Source organism: Anopheles coustani, chromosome 2, assembly GCF_943734705.1.
Source record: "Anopheles coustani chromosome 2, idAnoCousDA_361_x.2, whole genome shotgun sequence".
NCBI classification, from domain to species: domain Eukaryota; kingdom Metazoa; phylum Arthropoda; class Insecta; order Diptera; family Culicidae; genus Anopheles; species Anopheles coustani.
The window spans coordinates 85,688,146-85,712,856 of NC_071289.1; the positions used below are offsets into that span (position 1 = coordinate 85,688,146).

At 45.1% G+C, this 24,711-nt stretch overlaps 1 protein-coding gene across 1 annotated transcript in view; it reads left to right on the forward strand.

The window, feature by feature from the left end:
- The window catches only part of LOC131263184 (uncharacterized), a 32,749-nt gene that overhangs the window by 4,303 nt on the left and 3,735 nt on the right, over window positions 1–24,711 (forward strand). The window lies entirely within an intron of this gene.

Sequence of the window (24,711 nt, forward strand, 5' to 3'; positions counted from 1 at the left end):
CAAATGGCACGATGAAAAGTAGAGGGAAGTGAAACAATCCCGGCTCAAAAACAGGAAAATGAAAATGGCCCACGGTGGGGCAACGTACCCCCAATGTGCGCTGGGAAAACATCATCCGCCAGGAAGATGATTTGGCTAATTGTCCCCTGGCAGGGACTTGCCTGCCCCACACTGGTGGATGATCACAGTTTAGGAGTGAGAACGCCCGGGGAGGCGTGGTGAGTCGCTTTTCTGGCCTGGTGCAAACTCAATTGAGCATGATTAACGCTGCGTTGCTGCGGATGGAAATAATTGTGGCTAGACGAAACACGTCAAAACAACTTCAGCCAATCATCATAAATAAAGAGAGATAAAATGGAAAAGTAAAAACACGCCCGGCATCAGAGGAAGATTAATTTCGTTCCATGAGCCTATGCTGGGAAATGGTTCGACACCGGGAATGTGTGCTGCTTTGTGTGCAGCAGGTTGCAGTGTTCAAAATGGCACATCAGGATTTTCTCCCGAGGGGTTTGGATAGTGTGATATAATGTGTTTGTAATTTACTCATTTTCATCGCGAATTAAAAACGAAACCCTCAAATAGTCACTGATTCAGTGATTGGTATAATGACAAGAAAAATGTGTTTTCCAATATTTTCCTTTTAAGAATTGAAAATACAAATTAAAAATATTGCCTTGACTACCAAGCACACTGTCCCATAGTGCGTAAGCGCCATCGCTGCAGGTGTGTTGTATCCAATCGTCCCCAAAGATTCAGATAACAGTGCCCCCCGCTGTTTCGACCTAAGAACTCCAAATGACACTCGTCTATGTAAATTCGAAAACAATCACTGGAGCGACACCAATTAGAAGCATGTTTTCTTTCGTTTCCAGCACGTTCGCGTTCCCGTTGTGAGATTTATTTCTTCTCACATCGCGGAGGTGAATTATGGGAAAGACTCGGAGAAAAGTCTGTTGATCTTCTACACCCAGGAGTCTAGGTTCTAACGCGAGTGCTTCAGCATACCCTGCTTACAATGTTGCTTTTTGGGCAAGAAATTTGTTTAGTTGGTTGCAACTGCAGCGAACACAATGTTAGGTTTGATTCGGGTGTTTAATTACACAGCATTAGGGTGTAGGGAAATGTTTATCTCTGGTTTACAACTCGAGCTGCACGAGGTTGGTTGACAAGGAAGCAGACCAACGACGTACACGTGTGGGGTATTTCGGGACTGTTTATCGTTTCAACATGATTGGATGAACTCTGGAAACTAGCTCCAATTATTATGGTTAGCGGGAGAACATCAACGCTGTCAGTAATGAATTGTTTACAGTATCAGATAGATACTGCATGCAATATTTCCATGAAGAAATATTATTATGCACGATTTATTTATGTTTCGTTAAAAATAATATAGAGGGAATGTATTAAAGAAAACGATACATTCCATTTTAATTACTATTAATTAACAGTCATAAAATTTCATCTTCTTGATGCTGTTCAATTCTTAACTATCGCCATCAGCAACTAGCGACATAAATAATAAATGGGGTTTTAAACGATTGCTTACCTCTTTTCTTTTAATTACACCTTTGCGACAGCTTTCGATAAAACATATCTTTTTCACCACAAGATCCCCTTTTAGTACCACACTGCCTTCAGGCAAAAATCGAAGGTCGAAGATAAATTTTAACGAACACGATAAAATGCACATTGCACTGAAGGTATCTCTAAAGATACCATCATTCCAGGCCACGTACAATTGTCGTAGGTCATGACTTATTGGCACTGTGCAAACCTGTTTCCATTTTCGAGAGGTTTTTCATTCCAAGCAAAAGGAGTAACATATCTGCTGACATGTCCCTTTTGACACTTCCTCCAGTAAGTTCGTTCCGAAAATGATAAATGATAGTTTGGAGGCATAGCCAGCTCTTCCGATGGCCGGGATTTCGATTTGCTTCGGAACCGGACGGAGTGGAAATAAATTTATTGCAAGTGGAAAAGCGCACAGAGAAGAGGTTAGTTCCTCTCCGAGACTCGTTGCGATCGGACGCACTTTTACCAAAACAGAGTGTTAAAAAAAAAAAGTGCAAAAGCAAGCCACATCATGGCTGCTTCGAGAAGCACCCTGCGGGTGGATTTCCCCAAAAGGCCGTCCTTGATGGAGGCCACAACCCTCGCCATGACCAAGTTGGGTCTAAGCAGCTCTTCAATCGTTTCAATCCGGACGAAGCCGGCATCCCACTTCCTTCACATCCGAGTGAAGGACCAGAGCCTTGCTCTAAGAACCGTCGAGGAGAACGACGGCAAGCATTCTCTCGAATGCGACGGGAAGAAATTCCCGATCCCGATCGTAATGGTCGACAATTCCGTGGTCATCAAAATCCACGACCTGTCCGAGGACATCACGGACAGATGCATTACGGATTTCTTTGCTCGCTACGGAGAAGTCCGGTCAATCCGAGCCGGAGTATGGGCGAAGCCATACCCGTGTGCCGGAATCCCTGACGGATACCGCTACGTCACAGCGGTCTTGTCTAAGCCGGTGCCGTCATACGTCTCGATTGGAGGGGAAGAGACGCTGGTAACATACCGGGGACAGCAGCAAACGTGTCGAACATGCCGTCTTGCTGCACACCATGGGATGACCTGCACCCAAGGCAGGAAACTGGTGGCTCAGAAGACGAGCGTCAACGAGAGGCTGTCGTATGCCTCAGCGGTGCAGAATGGCACCGAAAACCCTGCTCCAGCAACAGTCCCCCGGGCGAGCACACAAACCGTCCGTGCACCGACCGACCCGGTGAGCACACCGACCGATCCGGCAAGCACAATGCTCATCCCATCGAGCACACCGATCATCCCGGCGCCCGCATCGACCGTCCCGGAGAGCGCACCGGCCGTCCGCGCACCGACAGTCCCGACGAGCACATCGACCGTCGCGGCGAGCACATCGACCGTCGCGGCGAGCGCACCGGCCGGTGCTTCGAGCCTGACAATAGGCGCACCAGCAACGATCATCCCGATGCAGGCCACTAGCGTTGCGGCTAGTACACGGACCGTCCCGGCAGTAGCATCCTTCATCCGGGCAAGTGCGTTGACCGTACCGGCAGCATCGACCAGCACCAAGATGGACAACGCCGGACTTCAGGTGGACGCCGATGCCTCATCGACGTTCAAAGCCCCTCGTGTCCCTTCACCTTCCGCTACACCTTCATCCCTTTCCTGGCAAACAGTGGCAGGTAAGAGAAAGACGGACGAACAGACGGACAGCGACGTGTCGTGCAAGTCTGGGGAGGAACCGATCAAGCGTAAGCCAGGTCGTCCTCCCAAAAAGACCAATGCCACGGCAGCGAAACCGACAGGGGTAATGGAAGTGGACGCACAGTAGTTTGGTGGAAATGGATGAGTTGATGACATCAGTGACGATCGCATCGATAAACATCAATGCGATATCCAATTCCACCAAACTAGATGCACTACGAACTTTCATACGCACTCTTGACACAGACATAATCTTCCTACAAGAAGTTTCTGTCAAAGACTTAGTGCTCCCTGGGTACAATGTTGTAACAAACATTGACCACACAAGGAGAGGTACAGCGATCGCCTTGCGGGTGAACCTAAAATTTTCTCACGTCGAGCGTAGCTTGGACTCACGACTAATCTGCGTCCGGCTTGAGAATTCTTCCACGCTATGCAACATTTACGCTCCTTCGGGAAGTCAAAACAGAGCTGAGCGGGAACTCTTTTTCAACCGCTCGTTGGCGTACTACCTGCGGAATGCACCGGGACCGGTCATCCTTGCAGGGGATTTCAACTGCGTGCTGAAGTCCAAGGACGCCACGGGTATGGGGAATACGAGTCTCACTTTGCAAAACTTTGTTGACAGTATGCAGTTGTGTGACAGCTGGGAGGCTCTCAAAGGAAACTTTGTAGAGTTCTCTCACATCACACGTGGTTCGGGCTCTCGCATCGATCGCTGCTACGTCTCTAAGGACATGAAGGATCAACTGCGTGCAACAGACATGCACGTATTGTCTTTCTCGGACCATAAGGCGCTCACGGTGCGCATCTGCCTTCCAAACATACCTCGCATGCGGCAAAATGGATACTGGCAACTTCGGCCACATATCTTGACAGCCGAAAACATGGAGGAGTTTAGATGTAAGTGGAACTATTGGACAAAACAGCGAAGGAGCTTTGGCTCCTGGATGGAATGGTGGATTCATTTCGCCAAACCAAAAATAAAATCGTTCTTCCGATGGAAAACGAATGAAAAATACTCCATGTTCCGCTTGCAGCATAACATTCTCTATGCGAAGTTAGAGTCCTCATACGGTCGTTATCTTTCCAATCCGATCGAGTTGGTCAATATCAACCGTATAAAAGGAGAAATGCTACTCCTTCAGAGGCGTTTCTCCGAGGACTTTACAAGGATTAACGAAACAAGGGTGTGTGGGGAAAACCTCTCCACCTTTCAGCTTGAGAAACGAAGGCGGGAGCGCACCGTGATCACCAGACTTACGTGTGACAACAACGTTGTTTTGGACTCTCCAAAACAACTGGCAGACTATATACATACGTACTACAGGGAGTTATACACCGACGAGACAACAAACGTTGACGATACTTTTGCCTGTCATCGTGTAATCCCCGAAGATTGCGAAATCAACAACGATTGCATGGATGAGATCACCTACGGTGATGTCCTTCATGCAATTGAAAAATCGAAACCTCGAAAGTCTCCTGGGCCGGATGGAATTCCGATTGAATTTTATCAGCGAACGTTTGGGATAATTTGGAGAGAAATCATATTGATTCTCAACGATGCTCTCAACGGTCGTTTCCCGGCGGCCTTTGTCGATGGGGTCATAGTGCTTGCGAGGAAAAGGGGAGATGGGTGCACACTATCTTCGTACCGTCCGATCTCTCTGCTTAACACTGACTACAAGCTGCTTTCCAGAATTCTGAAGCAGCGGCTCGAGAAGATTATTGCTAGGTGGCAAATCATTTCACCGTCGCAGAAGTGTAGCAATAAACCCTGCAATATCTTCCAAGCTGTGCTCTCTGTTAAGGAGAGAATATTCGAACTCAAACGGAAGAAGAAGTGTGCAAAACTCGTCTCTTTCGATCTCTCGCAGGCGTTTGACCGTGTTGACAGGGGCTTCCTGTTTGGAACGATGGATTCGTTAGGGTTTAATCCCGCACTAGTGCGGCTTTTGAGGAAAATTGGTGAGCAATCTTCGTCCCGTGTCATTGTAAATGGATCCCTATCACCTGCCTTTCCCATCCAACGTTCCGTGCGACAAGGAGATCCCTTGTCAATGCACCTATTCATCCTCTACCTTCACCCCCTCATCAAGAGACTCGAAGATATATGCTGCGATCAGGACGACCTGATCAACGCGTATGCTGACGACGTCTCCGTGGTGAGTACTTCCCCTTCCACAATCGAGCGGGTGAGAGCAGCAATTGAGGCCTTTGGAGTCACTTCTGGAGCGAGGTTAAACGTCCTTAAAACCACGGCTCTGGACATCGGAATGGTGACAACCGAGAACAGAATCAACCTGCCATGGCTGCACACCGTAGAACGGCTCCGTTTACTTGGAATTCTGTTCTCTAACAGTATCCGGGAAACAGCGGGCCACAATTGGGATACTGTTATCAATCACTTTCGTCAGTTGGTATGGCTGCACAGGGTGAGAGATCTAAACCTGCTGCAAAAGGTAACGCTGCTCAACTCATTCTTGCTCCCTAAGCTATGGTTTGTTGCGTCAGTCTGTGGCCCTCGCGCAATGGACATAGCTAAGGTGACAAGTTTGATCGGGTCTCTCCTCTGGAACGGATCTGGGGGTATACGTGTCTCGCTCCAGCAGCTGGCCCTGCCACGAGACCGTGGTGGCTTAAACCTACACATCCCAGCCGTGATGACAGCAGCCCTACTCACAAACCGCTATGTTGCAGAACATCAGAGCCTCTCATTTGGAGCCCAACACATCTTGTGTGCGGGAAACCCCCCAGATATTACATTGATACCGTCTACGTATCCGTGCCTTCGCAGTGTTGTCCAGCAACTGGCGTACACTCCATGTACGGTAAAAACACAGCTATCCACCAAGGCCCTCCGCAGGTTGCAAGTGAACAGACTACCCCCAGCCAAGATTCAGTCCCATCCGAAGGCAACCTGGAAAAAGGTGTGGAACAACATCCACCGAAGCAAACTAACAGCGGAGCAAAGATCCACCTTATATTTGCTTGCGAATGGCAAGATCCCGCACGGAGAGCTGCTTATGCGTATGGGACGCACGCCTTCGGCTTCCTGCATGTTCTGTGTTGAGTGTGACACCCTGGAACACATGTTCACCTCCTGCACTCGCGTTATTGCCGCCTGGGACCTGCTGCAGCAGTGCATCAGGAATGAAGCTCCAGGGTGTCAGTCGTCCTTCGAGTGTCTCCGATTCCCAGTGCTTGGGAATATAAGCATTGCGCAGCGGAAGGTTGTCCTGCGTTTGTTTGCAAACTACATCATCCACATCATTGGAAACAATGATGCTGCGATCGATGTAAATGTCCTTAAGTGTGCACTGTATTTGTGATTATAGAGTATAAGAAAGTTTTGTTTGTACACCTTATCTATTTATAAAATAAATAGTTTATATTTTACAAAAAAAAAAAGATCCCCTTTTAGTACCACACTGCCTTCAGGCAAAAATCGAAGGTCGAAGATAAATTTTAACGAACACGATAAAATGCACATTGCACTGAAGGTATCTCTAAAGATACCATCATTCCAGGCCACGTACAATTGTCGTAGGTCATGACTTATTGGCACTGTGCAAACCTGTTTCCATTTTCGAGAGGTTTTTCATTCCAAGCAAAAGGAGTAACATATCTGCTGACATGTCCCTTTTGACACTTCCTCCAGTAAGTTCGTTCCGAAAATGATAAATGATAGTTTGGAGGCATAGCCAGCTCTTCCGATGGCCGGGATTTCGATTTGCTTCGGAACCGGACGGAGTGGAAATAAATTTATTGCAAGTGGAAAAGCGCACAGAGAAGAGGGCGAATGATATTTTCGCAAATCGAACCAGAGTAAAGACCACCGGCAAAAACCGGGATGGGTGGGTTAATGAAATGTGTTAATAAATAATGATAAATAAATATTGCCGGAACAGGAACTGTTATTTTATGGGGATGTTTTTCCCAAATTCTGCACAATGTTTTCGTGCGCGATCGGAATGGTCGGAAGGAAGGGACCAATTTGTCTCCTTTCCTTCTGGCAACGGAACCCCATTGCCGTACGCGCGATACGTTTATGGCAGCACAAGCAGGGCAATTGAGTGCTAAATTATGGGTTGGAAGGGTGGTTCGATTTATTAGTTGGCAGGCTTTTAAAAGTAAAGCAGGCAATTACTCATTTCTTTTTGTTGCAAAAATAGCCTAACCAGTAAACATGTCCCGTTACATAACCTACTTAATCAAAAGTGGTGGACTTGAGGCAATATATTATTTTAAAATATTCAGTTCAAGCGAAACTTTAACGGTTTGACGCGGTGGAGTTCCATTTTAACGTCGTTTCGCTTGGTGTGATAAGGTGTGAAAATGAAATGTTTAATGTAGGAGGGAACTAAAATTCATGTCTCAATTTATACGATGAAGAATAAATACTACTACGAAATAGTCTGTTTGATGACAGAAGAAAATTTAATTGTAATAATAGCCGTCAACAGGTGGCAGAGAAAAGAGCGCCAACCCTGACATCTTTAACACCTCACACTTTAACATATTTGTCGCTTAGGTATCCGGGGCATTAATTAAAATATCTTCGTTTCGAAGTTGCAGCAGCTTAAAGAAACATTAATCCCTACAGAAAAGATTGAGAAGTATGATCTTCTTAAATAGACCGTTTCAATAGAATGACAAACAGTGGGTAAGTTTTTAGTGGTTTTTGGGAACATAGAGAAGATATATAAGAATGGACTATTTAATATTAAAGTGAAATATAGAAGGGAATTATTAACAGTAAATATGAACCAAATTCAGTTTGGAAGTGAATTTGACGAGACAATCAATTCAAACCGCATTTCTGCGCTGAGTTTTCGTAGAAAGATTTATCGGAATACAAAATAAATATTCGCGCACCCAACAAATATTCCTCCTGGACACGGAAAAAGAATCGCTTTCGTGTTCGTCAACGTGACAGCGCGAGATGGAGATGCCCCGCAGTCGAAACCATTTCAGCTCGACTTGATTAACAGCCACTGCCTCCGACGAGTCCGGCGTGTCTAGCGGGCGCAACGGGGATTTGCATAGAGCAAGCCCATCAGACGGCGCTGTCGCCGGAATGCATTTGAATTTTGCGCGACTTGGCCGATTGAACGGGGTTGTTTTTGAATCCATTTTTCTTCCTGTTGCTGTTGATCGCAAACAATAAGCGAGGCGGAGCTGGACGGACGCGCTCGTCATGTGGAGCGGATTGGGGGGTGGCGAGAAGACCTCAGCTACGAGCTACACCCTAAAAGTGCATTATGCCGTCCAGGTTGCACTGGAGACGGCGTCGTGTGGAGTGCATGCATGCAGGTGAAGCGGTATCGTTACCATTTTTTCCCGTTCCTGCCCTTCTGGCCGATCGTTGTGCGCTGGGAGGTGGTGTTCGCGCATTGGTTTCTCTATTACAATAATCGCAAAATCGGTAGGATCCGCACGACCGACGCGCCGACGGAGTGCCCGGGAAGTTCATTATTATATTCGCCGCAACTATCCGTCCGTCTGGTGTACGCCACGAGCTTCGGGGGCGAAAACCCACATTCCAGCTTGGCTCTAGGGTTGAAGTCACGATCGCGAGTGACTCGCTCTGTCACTACCACGGAACATGGCGGGATGGCCGCAATCGCCGTCTGCATAATACTTCTCGGGGCACGAGAGGGAATTTTCACGAGAGATGCGCTTCCCTCCGGGCGTCTTTTCACGGGTGGCAGGGAAAGTGCCCGCATACTAATCGATTTTCGCCCGCACACGGTAGGCACGGGGCGACGTGCCGGAATTTTTCGGTGAGATTCCTCGGGTCCGATAAGTGCGCCGTGCTCATTTACGTCGTCCGCCTGCAATTGCTTCGGTGTGCAACGCACGCAAAAGAAGCTTGCTTGGGATTGGGTACATCTTGTCCCTTTTCGGGGACAGCTGGATGGGCTGATCTATGTGTTTGATAACCGCCAGGCAGAGGACCACCCTCGTGTTTGGTTGATTACGTGAAAAATGTACAATGAAACTGTGACCGGTATACTAATACTCAACATGTTAGCGTGTTGCGTGAATTGAATGATTGAATTATAATTGCGCTTAGATATTTAAAATCATGTGTGCTAATTGAAATTGTGCGATTATTTGAAACAAACACATTATTTTAATGAAATTTATGTTATTTTAATTTAAAGTAGTATTCGTAGATAGTAGATTGACGTAGTAGTAATAGTAGATTGACTACAACCTGTTCAATTACTAGCCTATTAAATTGAATTTTTACAAATGTTGGGGTTAGGAAATGATCTGCACAGTGTATAAACAACGAAACAGTAACGAGTATTATGTCATTACCAACATGGAAATCAGACTATTGAAAAGTTGATTTGAGAATATGAAAATTACACATGAGAAAACATAAAAACTAGACAAATATTTCATTGTTGTATTGGGCGCTCTTTCCTTCTCTCTTAAGCTTTAAATTAGAGCGAACTGAAAGAAAAAACGAAGTAATAAAGAAGTCTTCATGGTATTCTTGCACAATTTGAAACAAAAAGCTTTAGCTACATCTATTAAAATCATTAAACGGGTGCTTAAGATCCATCTTTAAAACATTCTACCATTGTCTCTAATTGCCCGGAAGTGCTGATGATCGACCAGCATCGTCCATGGCAAAACCGACCGGATGAACAGTGACAAAGCAGCTGGCATAACTATGGCAGGCGAAATCATAACTTTTCCACAAAACAAAAATAACAAACACTCGGCCGGATCGGTTTTCGCATTAAGGAATGTGCGCGAATGGTGCCATTGGTCGGTGCGTTGTTGTGGTGGTGATGGCTTGTTCCGCCCGATGAACCGTGCGCCGAAACATTGTAAATACTGTCGTAGATGTCGCTCACTTCCGGCCGAGACCGGCGGCGCATGCAGGCAGACGCGAGTCCCACGCCAGTGAGCGTAACCGCCACACCCGCATCATGATTGATCTGTCGAAAAACCGCCAGACCGAACGTGGCGGAACGCGCGTGGAAGGGAAAATGCATTTGCGAAACTGCGCCGCCCCGGGGGCCATGGCGAATGCGGTTTCCTTTGACACTTTCTGCACGATACGCTTGTTGAATTGATTATGGACCCGCGCGTTTTTTTTGCGCCCGGTGGCGCCTCCGCGAGGAGAAAACGATCCGAAACCGAGACCGGAGGGCTGACGAGGTGGGCGAGTGAGGCAAATACTTTCGAGGAAAAAGGTGGCTGCAGAATCGATTAAGGACTTCCACCGCCCGTCGTTGGATGTGTGGTTGTCTGCCTGTCTTCAGCGACCGATCAGCCCCAGAGAGTCGGAGTCCACGATCGCGTTGCGATGGATATCAGTTTGATTGTAGCCGCCTTACGAGTCGCCCCCTTTGGAGGGCGCAGTGTTGAGCAGCAGCAGTCCTATAAATAACAGCCCTCGGTGCGCTCTAGGTGCCTTAGCCCTCCTATCATCGAAAGCCGACGTTCCAGGAACTACAATATCACCCATGCTGCAAGCGATGATCTCAAGAAGTGCGGAACGACGTCCGGACCACACAGCGCGAGTAGTCGACCGCCGATCGATCAAAGCGCGTCGAGTTCGTTCTTCAAAACACGATCATATATCAAAAAACAACTGTTGAGTGAGTGGCATGCGCACGTATCTGACCGAAGCACCGAGGACCTACCGACACTGGACCGGGAGCTTGCTCACTTGAGAGAAGACAGAAAGGGCTTCCAAGGAGGTTGCTGATGATAGCACCCGGTACTAACTCGGAGAGTCTGGAATTTAAAACACGTCTGGTGGAGCGTTCGGAAAAGACATGCGGGATCTTTTTTTTATTTCATTACCTTCTCCCCACGCAGTTTTACGATGCAAGTGAATAGTGGTGGATGCTGTCGTCGCCATCCGTCTCGGCTGGAAGAGAAGAAAGCCGCTGAGAAGAATCGACACTGCATTCTGGATAGACCGGAGACCTTCCCCATCAGCTCTGGGCTGCAGATAAACATTCTATCATCATCAGCGACCTCTAAATCATCGCTGTAAAAGACTCTCGTAAATCTCCGTAACAGCGGTCCGGTTCGACATTGGAGGAGGAGGAGGAGGAGGAGGATCGGAGTGAAACGATCGCTAGAGTTGTCGATAGAAACGAATATAAACCTATTAGAGTATCATTTGATTTGATTTCAGGTTTTCCCTCCCTCCCTGTCGCCGTACTGCCAACGAGTTTTTGGAGTAGATGAAGGTTCCACCAGCATCTGCAGCGAAACAATTAATCTACCGCTAGCGGGGAGGGGCGTGCTCATGCTTGCTATGAATTATGTTGTCAGTGGGTGGGGACGCGGGGACGTACCCGTTGTAGAGTCCGCCCGGAGAACTGTTTAGACCAGCAACATTAAGATATCAATAAATCGGCTTGTTTCCCCGTTGGCGAGAGTTGGCTAAGGGGGCACCGCTGGGGTTTTCAACAAAAAATTTCGACTCTTCTGTTAGAGATTCTATCCACGCGTGCGCCCCTCTGTTGGATTAAAACAGTGAACGTTTCTTAACGGTTTGACTACAACTGGCAGGTCTTTTTTTCCTAAACCACGCTTCTCTCTCACCATTTTTGTGGCAGATGAAGGTAAAGATAGTAGTTTCGATGTTGGTAGCATTTTGGAGGAGTTGGAAACAAATCGTTTCTGTTTTTCCAGTTTCGTTCTATTCTTTATTCTACCCATTCTGGAGGAAGCAATTGGAGGACGGGAAGTCATCGGATGGAGATCGCCAGATTTGTCCGGGGATTATCGATACGAAAACGATGATCGTCTAGTAGCACCTAACATATGTGGCTCATTTTTCCTACGTTAATTGGATTCTTTTGGGAAAGTCATTGATCCTACATATTTTACTTTCTTTTGGAAAAGCAAAATTAGAACAGTTCTTTGTAGGATAAATGTGGTGTTATTTCACAGTTAACCTAAATGACTCTTAGGACATACTCTTAAAAAGAATTTAAGTTCTAATTCCTCCAGTTGGATTGATTTTTCGTTCAATATTGTGTTCAGAAAACATTCAAGGAGTTTAGAAACATTTCAAAACTTCTCATGACCACCAAGAAACTATAACAAGTCGTCTTGTTAATCGAGACGGACTAATTATTCCGACATCGACCTCGCTTTGGTCACGTGGAGGGATAATAAATTCCAAAATTAGGATTCCTAATGATCACCTGATTGTTGTCGTCGCAATAAAATGAAATCAATGTTACAATTAAAAGGCAAAAAACTGCAGCATGCTAATAATTTGCTCTTAATCCGGGGCTTACGTTCAAACCTGCCGCCTGGAAGTCGTCGTGCTATAAAACTCTCACTACAGAAGATCGAGCCCCGGATCCGAAACCAGTTCTCTAATATGCAATTCCATCCTTCTTGGTTGCCCCATTCGGTTGTGGTTCGATTTCGAGAATAACCGGAAACGTGTAGCCGTCTTGCCTTGACCGGATCGACTGCTCACCCCCCCCCCCCCCCTTTTTCCTTCCCCTTTCCCCACGGATTCTCCACCTGTTGCCGTCCCCCGCAATATCTTGCCCGTATCGAATTTCTCCTAAAGGCAAATTTCGATGTTCTGCTTCAGCATTTGTGCACATCCTGCGCGCGCGCGCGCACCTCCGGGTTCGATCGTGGGTCCGGCGAATTGCTATACGCGATCAAATGCCCAAGTTCTGGGGCTGGGTGAAGATTATGCGAGCAAACCACAAGCTTCAAAAGTCCATTCCGTACGATCGGCGGCAGACAGCAGACGGGCCGTGATCTTGTTGTGCTCTCGAGATCTTGATCAAGGAGAAATCTTGATTGTGCCATTTGTGTCGAGATCGAAATGTTCGACAAACCCAAACGGGAGGGGGAGAGGGATGAGGTTCGCGATGAGCAAATATGTTATGATGCGTTTTTCTTCCCCTGCCGACTTGAGACGATCGTTGAGCTGTTTAGCGGCAGATAAAAATGCGATCACGCAAAACCCGGCGACAAGAGCGCGGGTAGGGTAGGCGGCACGAACAGGAGGGGTAATGTTGCAAAACTAACATCGCCGCTCATTCAAGAAGACATTTTTCTCGGTTTCGCATTCTTTCTTTCCCTACCGTGAGTCTCGAAACCGTACTCTAAGACAAATGGAACCGTCACATCCGCTTGGTTTGGGGAACATTTTTCCAACAAATTATTCATACAGTCATAAATTCGTGCATCATCTCACCAACAGGTCGAGATTCAGTTTTTGTTACCGTCCCGGTGCTTTGTCCCTTTTTCTGGGGCGAGTGGCCAGAAGAACCGTGGCGTTTTGTTGGTTATAAATGCAGCCAGCTGTCAAATTACTTTATTTGTGACACCGTTAATTCGCACGTCGCACTCAAAATTTGCCAAACCGTAGATTTGTTCTTTTCGTTTTTTTTCCCTGGTCGGTTGCGTCCCGAAAATATTGAAAGTGGAAAACACAAACCGCTGCTTGGACTACTGGTGTTTTTTTATCAACTATTTAAGTTGACTGCTGAGTTAAAAGAGTCTAAATACTAATTTTACAGGTGAAATTTCTATTAGAAATATTAAAAGACTATCTATATAATAATAACAGCCATACGTATTATGTTGATGAATATGCATTTTCGTAGAGGCAACACATATTTGAGATGATAAGGCTTCAATGTAAATATCCTTATGCATTCAAATTTTAGAGAGTGGCAATCCTACCACTGCTTTTCTGTCAAATTTTTCCAAATATTTGTTTTTCTTGCAACATTCTAGACATTATACAAATTTAGAGCTGTCGATTTTGTCTTTCGTTAAGTTTCGTTTCGTTAAGACATTCTTTAGTTAAGAAGTATATTTGTTTGAAAATAACTTGCAAATTATATACTCCATAGTGTAAAGTGTATTCATTGCGGTAAGAACCATTGATATAATCCAACCTAACAGTACGCACACTTCTAAACACATTGTTAGTCGGGTTCGAGATACAATGGGTGGCGTCTAGTTCTTTTTCCGTATTTGCATAAATCACTACTTCAACCAGACGATGGGTACTCGCACGCAATTGATTGAATTTTGGGCGTTTTTTTTTTTTTTCGCTACTGATTAGCTTTGTGCTGATTTATGTTCGACGCGGCCAGCATACCAAAGCAGCACACGGTCGAGGGTTTCGATGATGGATGATCGGGCTTGTATAGCTTGCTTCAAGCAAGTAGAAGAGAGGAAGATGGGAGAAAATAAAAAAAAAACAAACCCGCCAGTCCATATTGGCCACCTGCTGAACGGGATTTACTGTGCGACACGCTGTGCATTGATTAGATTGCTGCTGATTCTTGGGAATTTGCGGATCAACGCCGGAGTAGTTCCAGGAGTCAGTCGCCGACGCTATTGGGATAATTGATTGATTGCTGGCGACACCGAATTAGAATAGTGTCGCCCGTAATTGATGGCGTTATTCAACAATAATTTTTATCCAAATCGACACTCGCGTTCAACGATCGGCGACTTTTGGCAATTAAACAAAAAAGTGATTTTAGCTCTACGCTGACGGTTGAGAAGAACTGAGTCAGTGGTGAGCCTTAGCTAAAGTAGCTATAAAATGGTGCAAGTCAGCTGAATAATTCATTTTACATTACAGCTATGGAAGAAATATTTTCCATCTTAATCTGATGTGCTCTAGAGCATGTAGAAATAATTTCTGTTTCTAATTTCTTTTCCATGCCAGTAAAAAAGGCGCCCCAAACTATTGTGGCCTGTTGTAACTGTTCCTGTAGGAGAGTAAATCAAGTAAGCACTTTCCACACCTCTCCTCCACCCTCCTTCTCCTTCACCCGAGGGTCTTAGTGGGGGTTAGCACTGGCCATTAAAACAGAGCATCCAAATTAACACCGTTTTCCCATTAAAAGTTATTGCGAACGGCGAAGCCATCTCGGGCGTATGTGTGTGTGTGTGTTAGCACGCGCTCGCGATCTTTCTCGCGGCTTTGATCTAAATGCGACCCATAATACGAAGGTCCCGCTTTTGCCCCCAAACTGGACGTTTGCGCGGGGAGGAGTACAGCAGTTGGGGGTAGGGGGCATGGTCCGATGAGTTGCGATTTTAGAGAGTGGCCTGGGGGAAGCAAATTGGAACGAAGAAAAATCGCACTAGCAAAGCACAACAGGATGCGACCAGAGTGACAACAAATTACCGTTCACCCCTCTAAGTTACAAAAAAAATGTTAAAGAAAACGGTAGAAAAATAGAGGAAAAAACATTAAAATTAAAAGGACTATAAGCGAAACCAAAATTAATATCTTTTAGAGCGCATAAGTCAAACGTGGGATTTTGTAAAAATGTTATTCTACACCCAGGTGAAGGGCAATATTTCATGCCAACCAATAGGGGCAGCAGCAGCAGCAGCAGCAGACGGCACAGTAGTAGACACATATTTGCATAATTTATGCTTCGATTATGAATATTTCCTTTAACCTAAAATTTATTTACGACTTCGGTAGCTTTTGTGGGTCCGACATTTGAATATCTTAAAAGTGTTTTGGCTTTGGGACGATTCTAAAATTTTCGAATCATGTATGGCTATTTTTCTTCATCAAAACTTGTTCATGTTGTCTTCTCCCTAACTCTTAATGGCTCAATGTGGAAGAGAAATCATGGCTTGAAAGTAGAGATCAGCTAGGAATAAATTCAATTGTAAATATACATGGGTGGAAATTGAATAAGTGAATATTTTACTCTGCGATACTCAGTTCTTCTTAGCAACATATTTCTACTGATTTAAAAACACAAACCCACCTTGAAGGGTTACAGCAAAACTTTAATTGCCAGGAGATCAAAATGCAGGCCCACAGTTTGGCGGGCGCCGAAAAGAATTCGCCCCAATGTTAATGAATCTCGCTTGTTCTGGCTTATCGTCCTGTCATGTCGCCGTCATGTTCAAGGGTAATTAAAAGCGAACACCCGACCGCCCTCAAAGTGCCTTTTCCGGACCTGCCTCACTCGTTGTCACGATGTCCACACACACACACGTTCGACTAAGTAGTTGATTTAATTTGTCGAAAAAATGGTGACTGGCGCTAGCGCACCCTTTCCCACCACCACCACCACACCACCGATGGGGTTCATTCTAAAAGATCTCATAAATTTCATTTTTTACATCCCCCTCCCGCACTCGCAACCCTTTCCCGTGCCACTCGTTGACCTACCGACGTCATCGTTAGTAACGGGTTCCCTAATTCACTAATTTACGATCTCGAACTACTCGCTTTAGCTCGAGCGTGGTCTCTTCGACGCCCGAGCGCGATCGAAATGTTTGGGGCCTGCGATTGTTTATGTGCCTACCGACCTTCGACGATATCTTTGGGGTGAGAAAACCAGTGAAACGTTTTTCGTCATTTAGGTACGAAAAGAAAAGAAAACGAAAAAAAATGCACAAAGTTGTAGTTTTATTCCCACCTTGCGAGGGAATGTTTACAATGGAGCGGAGTGAAAGAGAGGATCCTCCTCCCCCCCGAAAATGTTCCCGACATCAAACAACAGCTGACTGAGCAGTGGATGGTTTCACGGCGCTACCCCATCATCCCCACGGACCGCCCGGAGATTTATGAACTACTTTGAACGGAACTGCGTATTTGTCACATCATCGGCTTAGCCTTAATGCCATTCGGTAACACTCCAGACCGCTCTCACACCGTCCGGTTTTCTCCGCCTTACACCCTTCTCTTTCCGCGCCCCCTTTCACGAGCGTTTTCACTGCGTGTTCAGCGAAACCGAAGGGCACGAAACTAGTGACGCCAGCATGAAATGGAAAGTAAACGATCCGCGCTTTAAGGTGCCGGGAGAAAACGAAAGATCCATTTCTTTCGGTAGATTTCGGTAGATGATTGCGAATCGAAGTATCCCAAAAACGGTGGAAGATCAGTGAGGGTTGGGTTAAAACATAAAAGTATGTTCAACATAATTAAAACAGTATTCCTTGAGGCGCAAAATCGTTCGGAATTGTTCGAAACCAAGCAGATGAAAGTGATGACTTGAATGTTTTTAAGATATCAGATAAATTGAAAGTAGTGTTCGTTGAATGATCAGATTGATGTTTGGTTGGAAAACTAAACCTGTTGCTTAAGTATGTGCTCTCTAGATTTCAAAAATAAAAAAAGTAGGAAAGGGTTCCAATAAAAAATCGATAAATTTTACTTTACACTCAATTGCAGCTTGCATAAATTTTGGATAAATAAATTTCTCTGGTTCGCAAATGTGTTTAATTTATGAATGTTTAAAAAGCAATCATCAAACATTTCTTTGATCTCGTACAATCTAACAAACATTTTCAAAGATCTCAACGTAAGTTACAGTCTGCTGCAAGTAAAATCGGACGCTCGAAAAATGAGAAGGTCTGCTGTCTTTCCGCAAGCCTACAGCATTCCCGGAACCGAATATTGACCTTCAACTTATACATTTCTAATTATTAACTCTTTCACTATGTAAGTAAATTGAAAACGAAATCAAAATCGATTGTTTTACTGAGATACGGCTCAAAATGTGCGCGAAGACCCGAAAAGCGGACACGCAAGTAAAATCGGACAGGTAGGTTTCTTTGCCGTTTGGCGCACTTCAAGTGGCCGCATGTCATTGTACCTTCACATTTATTAGTTGGCCACTATTGTTCTTTGTACTGGATATATAGGTACCCAAATTATCATACCAAAAACCCTAAAAAATAACGATAAGCTGACGAGAATGCAAACAAAGATTGTTACTATTTCACTGAGGATTATTTGTAATGTTTTGGTTAAAATTTAGCTGAAAATGATTTTTTATCATAAGTTTCTAACACAATTCACTTTATGCAATGCAAACAATCAAAACAAGTGTTTGAAATTCAGTATTTTCTCAAGTTTTCACTTGTAGCTAAAATAACTTGTAGCCGTTTTGGCGTGCTTCCAACTTATTTTTTGTAATTTTCTTTACATAAACTCTTTAGTTTACGTCTTTCAATTATCACAAGAAGTTTTAAATTGGTTTGTAGTCATGCAACCACCAGCACAAGTTCCTGCAACTGCTTTCTAACCGACAAGTGTATTGTTATTAGATAGCGGTATTGAGCAGTTTAGGTAGTTGAATAATATCCATAATCTAGTATCCAGCAATGTGTGTTTTGGATTATAATCTTGATAGAATACAAAATATTACATCAAATGTTAGTTATTAGGTGCTAGGTTATGACTTAATTTTGAAAATATTGATGTAATACACCTTGTTCATGATGCCGTGTATGACATGCAGCTTCCCAGGAACTTCGACGGAATTACGATACCATATGATTGATCAATCATGTCCAAACTTCAAGATTTTTTTAACTGATATGAAAGCTAATGGTTAATACCTTTGACTGTGTTAATATATATGATGAATTTTCTTCATATAATCATTGTTTTCTTACTTTAAGAACTCTTCTTCCCACGTTTCCAAGTGGGTTACTGGGTTATGCTTCATTGATCTAGTTAAACTCAGGGCTTAAGTAATGAAATTAACAAACTTTCATTTCACAAGATTATCCAATCCTATTCTGGTTTCCTCGTAAGTAGTTTCCCTTCATGTTTGGATCATCTTATTGATCATAATCTGGGCATAAGCCCATCTGATACTAACAAGTTTAAGTTTGTTGCTTCTGTGTAAAATTTGAGTATTTTTGTTTCTTCATTTTGTTGTCTACCTTGCAACTACAAAGAACAATAGTGGCCAACTCATATTTGTGTTACTAGAACGACCTAAAGTCACTTGCAGTGTGCCAAACGGCAAAGAAGCCTAGCTGTCCGATTTTACTTGCGTGTCCGCTTTTCGGGTCTTCGCGCACATTTTGTGCCGAATCTCAGTAAAACAATCGATTTTGATTTCGTTTTCATTTTTCTTACGTAGTGAAAGAATTAACGAAAAGAATTGTATACGTTGAAGGTCAATATTCGGTTCCTGGAATGCTGTAGGCTTGCGGAAAGACAGCAGACCTTCTCATTTTTCGAGTGTCCGATTTTACTTGCAGCAGACTGTATTTTTAACCAACATGTTCCTTAAATTAAATTGCCTAAAGATAAGGCCAGATATTTTGCAACTACAATAGATTATCGATACAGTATCGTACAAAACTATTTTGTGTCGATCTCACTTGAATCAATGGTAACCTTACTACTTGCCAACGGGACACTCCCTAGACAAATGGGAGCTTCATGAGCTCCATAGAGTCGTTCAGGGTGGATTTATTGCGACCAACATACAGTCTGAAACCAGTAACAACCGCTACCGGTGTGGATTTTTTTCCCGCATCAACTAAACTACCAGTCTTACAGCGACTGCTACATGTTGCGTCCAAGACCGGCTGAACGGGTTCCGACGCTCCACAATAGTTCCCATAGTCAAAGGTTAGAGCTCTGCCTTTCAATACAGTTCCCGGTTTGGTGGGGTTGAAATATCGTCTATTTGTGTTACTGTAACACTACGCGACGGACCTAAAGACCAAAAATGCACTCAACACAAAACGGGTCGGTCGGGTGTTTCTCTCTCCAATACGGCGTGTGCATTCGCTGGCCAGACCAGCTGGAGCCATGATTTATTCCACTGGAGTTCATAAATCATTACCGACGCTGTCAGTGCGTGGATGGCGTCCGGGACCTGTGACTATTGGGCCGTAAAATAGGCGGCATGACGTACCGTGTTGAGCTTGTCGAAACCGTCGTTGCCCGTGTAAAGGGCCCCACAGGGATGTCCACCAGTGTGCTAATAGAGTTCGTGGTTTCGCTTTCGAATACCTTAAAGTACACAATCCACCAAGTTCCGCCTTGGGTGATGCCCTATAGGGTATCCTACAACATTCAATAATTTGGACGAAATGTTTGATTTACATATTTGCATATGTTAGGCATTAAGGTGTAAAGCATGTGTACAGTACGACCAACGACGGTGGTTCTTTGCACAAAGTTCAACGATTCAACAGGAACTCGGATACAGCACACGGGGGGTGGTTAGGCCAAAGGAACTCTAGGGCTGCGAAAATCCACAAAAACCGTGCGGTTGGCTTTAGGCACACCCGGTGTGCGTAGGCTCCCCTCCATCGCCGCTTGTGTCGCTCCAGCTATTGGTTAACAATACGCACACGAGCAGCTAAACTATTCCGCCAACAGGCGTAATGGATTCACGCGTCAACATTCGCCCCCGGGGACTCAAAACCTAACCTAACCTCACATGCCAAACGGAACCGGCGAAACTCAGGGTGGCGGAGCGGAGCGTGATCCTAACCTTCGCAAGAACTGTACCGCACGCCCGTCGCCATGTTGGAGCCATCTGGCGGTTTGGTGATCGTCGTTGTTGGGCGCGCTCAAACTGCACACCCCATACACACACATACTCTATCGCCCACCGCCATCGGTTGGGGCGAAATGATTCGGAACCGTAAGGCAGTCTAATGATTGTCAAACGAAGATTTATAATCACTAAATACAACTAATACAACTGTGTGGCAACGGAAGAGGGGTTCGAAAATAATCAGATCACCAAAAAAAAAAAAACGAGAGGTGAACGAGCCAAACGGTCCGATGATGTTCCGAAATCCTCAAAAAAATTGTGGGCGACAACCTCGCGACACAACCTCTTACTAGGAATGCGTCTTCCCTATACATTCATGACACGCTTCCTTCTCGCGCACATAATCGCAACTCCAGCGGGGACCGTTTTGGACATCGAAGTTGTGGCCAAAGATATGCACACACACACACGTACACACATACACACGCACCCACGTATGGTCATGCGGAAAACAAACAAAACTTGCGACCTCTTCGACATGCGGCGAAATGAATAAATAACGAGGGGATGCCTGAGGGGATGTGGTGCGGGGGGTGGATATTCGGCGGGAACCTCTTACGTACTCACGCACGCACGATCGAGCAGCGCGAGAAAGGTCCGCGAGTAGGAGTCTGGTTCGGTTTTATGAATGAATCGCGTACGCCACACTTCTGCTTTTGGTCGACCGATCGTTTGCGTTATCGCGTTCTCCGGAGATCGAGTGTCAATGTGTTTGTTAAGTTGTCAGTGGGCCGCGGTACTCAATTCATTCATTTTCCACCTCGCTTACTGTGAATGTTTGTTTGTATTTTTTTTCTCTCAGATGCTCTATAACTGTAATGTAAGACAGGGTACTACAGAAAAGGGACTATAATTTATGGTGTTAATTTCGGAACGGTTTTACAAGCCCCCATACCGGTTGATGATGCCGGTCGATCTGCGTAATGGATGCCGATTATTTATCGACCGTACCGCAACGGGGTAAGATATCCTCCAAACCACTTTCATGGACTTTCAATGCGGTAGGCTGGCCATTCCGAGCTGGCTGCGGAGTGACTTTGCCATTTGCAAAACCCGGAGCATCGGATCCAATTAACTACCGGAACGGACCACTACAGGCAGCTGGAAGCATCGGTCGCTTCCGGTGAAACCTTTGACTCAAAACCCGAATACACTGGAGGGAGGTCCACACCATTCGGGTGTGGGGGGGATCAAATTAATCAAAAGCACTACAGGAAGCCCCGGGGTGTCTCTTTTGGGGGACTGCTGGACACTGGGCACAACGAACAAGCAAACCCAGACCCAGAGGTGAGTGTGTGTTGGTCACAGCGTCTTCTTGGGTTGCGTGTAGGTTGCAGATACCATTTTCGGTGGGCAACGCTACGGTTTGCGACTCGAATGCGAATATTTGGGATTTCCCCGCCAGTGACTGCGAACAAAAACACAATTGCCCATTAACGGAAAGGTGAGAAATCGGAACCCACAACAGCGACGTGGGGGTGTTGCGAAGACATCGGACAAAGGCCCAGAACAAATGGGATGTTCCAAATTCTGCCCAATTTGCTGAGGTAAACTCCCAGAATAAAGTCGTAAATTTGAGATTATCCCAAATAAGACTCATTTATGCCGTTGTAGTATCACACCCCGGGCGGCTTAAGCAATGTTCTAGTATCGGCAGGTAATCTTAAATGGAAATTCAGCGGCCATTACCGATAAGAGTCCTTATTAAGAATTCGTGCGAAGACAGACGCTAAATATGGTTTAACGATTGATGAGGTTATGTCGATATATTTTTCCCGCAAGCCAATAATAATGTTACTTCTGTTTAAAAACGTGACGCCTTAGAATTGACTTCTTCAGAAGTCGTTGTATTTTTTTTACTCCCGATTGGTTGCTACTAAATCTTTACAACTCGAACTGATTTGAATTCTGATTGCCCATAATGACACATTGTACCCTGGAGACTAAACACACCCTGAACATTTCCAATGACATTATACAATTACGACTTGCAACTGCTTCAGGAATGCAAGTTGACTCCTTATACGCCTCAAAGGTGGTATATGTCACGGTTACTTCTTAATTACGGTGGAAAGCACTCATCATATGACTAACATAGACTATAACTTAGAGAGGAAAATAAGATCCCTTATCGCCCGCAAGCTGGACTTCCGCGGAACCATTTATTGATACTTACAGTAATTATCACCTCGTATTGGTATTGTGGTCATTATTAGCTTGCAAATGATTCTCCATTAGGGGGGTTCTAGTTCTCGAGAAAAAGGACACGATTCATTCGGTAATTTAAGATGACCTCAAGGAGTAGAAACTACACTGACGTAAATTATCACGTAAATTGGTTCTTAAGCTCGACTTCTACTCGCAGTTCTAAAGTTCGATGTTTACTGAGCGGCATACCATGTTTTGAGTACATTTATTGCATCAAAACTGTTAAGCAACGATTACCTGTCACCATAGTGACCAAGGAGACGCTAAATGCAAAACGTGCCGCAACTGTTCAAGATCATTAGACCGGCTGCGTGTGTGTGTGTTTGTACTGGTCGTATGGTGTAGCGCCGTTTACGGTATCCCACCGTTGTGCGGCTGAATCAATGAAAATGGTTAATTTATTATCGGTATACGGCTCCTTCGACGGTGGCTCCGCGATTAACTCCTTCAACTCGGTCATAGTGATTGATTCTGGTTGCCTTGCAAATCGCCACTAATCGAAGCAGGCGCGGCTTGATTGGAATCCTGTATCTTGAGGATCGTGATACCTCGTGGCGACTATGTTAGAGTAGTATGTCGATTTTTGTTGAAGAATAAATTTATTACATTATATCGGACAGTTGAAGGGCTCGTTACGTTTATTTGGCTTAAGAGGTCAATACTGCACTACAAATATATTAGGTAGTTATTAAATGTAAGGTTCAGTGATATTGTTCATAAAATATTTAAACTCTAGAACCTCAGCCAACTCTTTCAGATGTCGTAGACTGAACAACGCTTTCTCTTGTAGTATTATTTAACTCTGGTAGTAAACCATGCGATTTATGAATCGGAAAGCAATCACCCCGGTGCTTAATTGAGATATAATCTTAGGAGGTAACAAACTCCCATTTCAGACTTTTGTAGCTAAGCCTGTTGACAGCGAACTAACAAGAAGCCGAGACCAGTCGATTGTTGAAATCTAATCCAAGAAGATTATTGCCTAACCGATCATCAACGTCCACTGGTTCGGCCATTCAGTCCTACATTCGTTCCGTCACCTAAGATGACTTTATTGACTCACCATTAGTTCCGATACCCACCAATGTGTGTCAATTCGAGGTTAGTTTGTCGTTGGCCACGGGGGAACTATGACCAACTCTTCTCGGCGAGCACGCACCCCGAATGGTTCGAGTCCAAGCACACCCACTCGGTCGGCAGGTCAGGCTAAGCATACCTGCTTAGCCCATATACGCACACACACACACACCTGCCCACAATCAAATGGAAGAAGAGAAAAAAACAGCACAATTACCACGACTGCCCACGCATATTCCGCCCGAACAGTCCTAGCATCTTAAGGTTCGAAAGCTCGAAAGCGGCTCCCTTGTGTCCGGCCGCGAGACGCCGACTCGAAAACCGGACGCCGACTCGACGATCGGCTGGCGGAAATAGGACCGGACTCTTATTGAGCAATTTGACCGCGGCCGCATCCACTTTATCGTCACCCGATTGTGACTTAATTGTAGTTTTATGGCACGGAAATTGGCTTCATCACCTCGTTTGTGCCCTACCGTTCGAACTCTGGGGACGACTAAAAATGAGCTCGGGCGGATTCCGGTTGCTTGAACTCTTGGATCTCTGTAGGAGAGATGCAACATGCAACGCGATAAGGAGCTTTTTCCGGCCAGAGTGCAAAGCTAACGAATTCAATACTTTTCTCTGCTGAATACACGAAGGTACATCTTTCGTTTTTGTCATCTTAAGCCAAACGTGGCACGCACGAACTTGTCCATGCTAAAATGGTCGGCATGATAGTGGTTGGATGCATGGTAGAACCCCGTGGTGGAAGATAGCAGGACTTCAGTTCCCGTATGCCGCCCGACTACCGACCGACACGCGGGGGGAACCGCAACCATTTAATGTTCGATAAACATTGAAAATA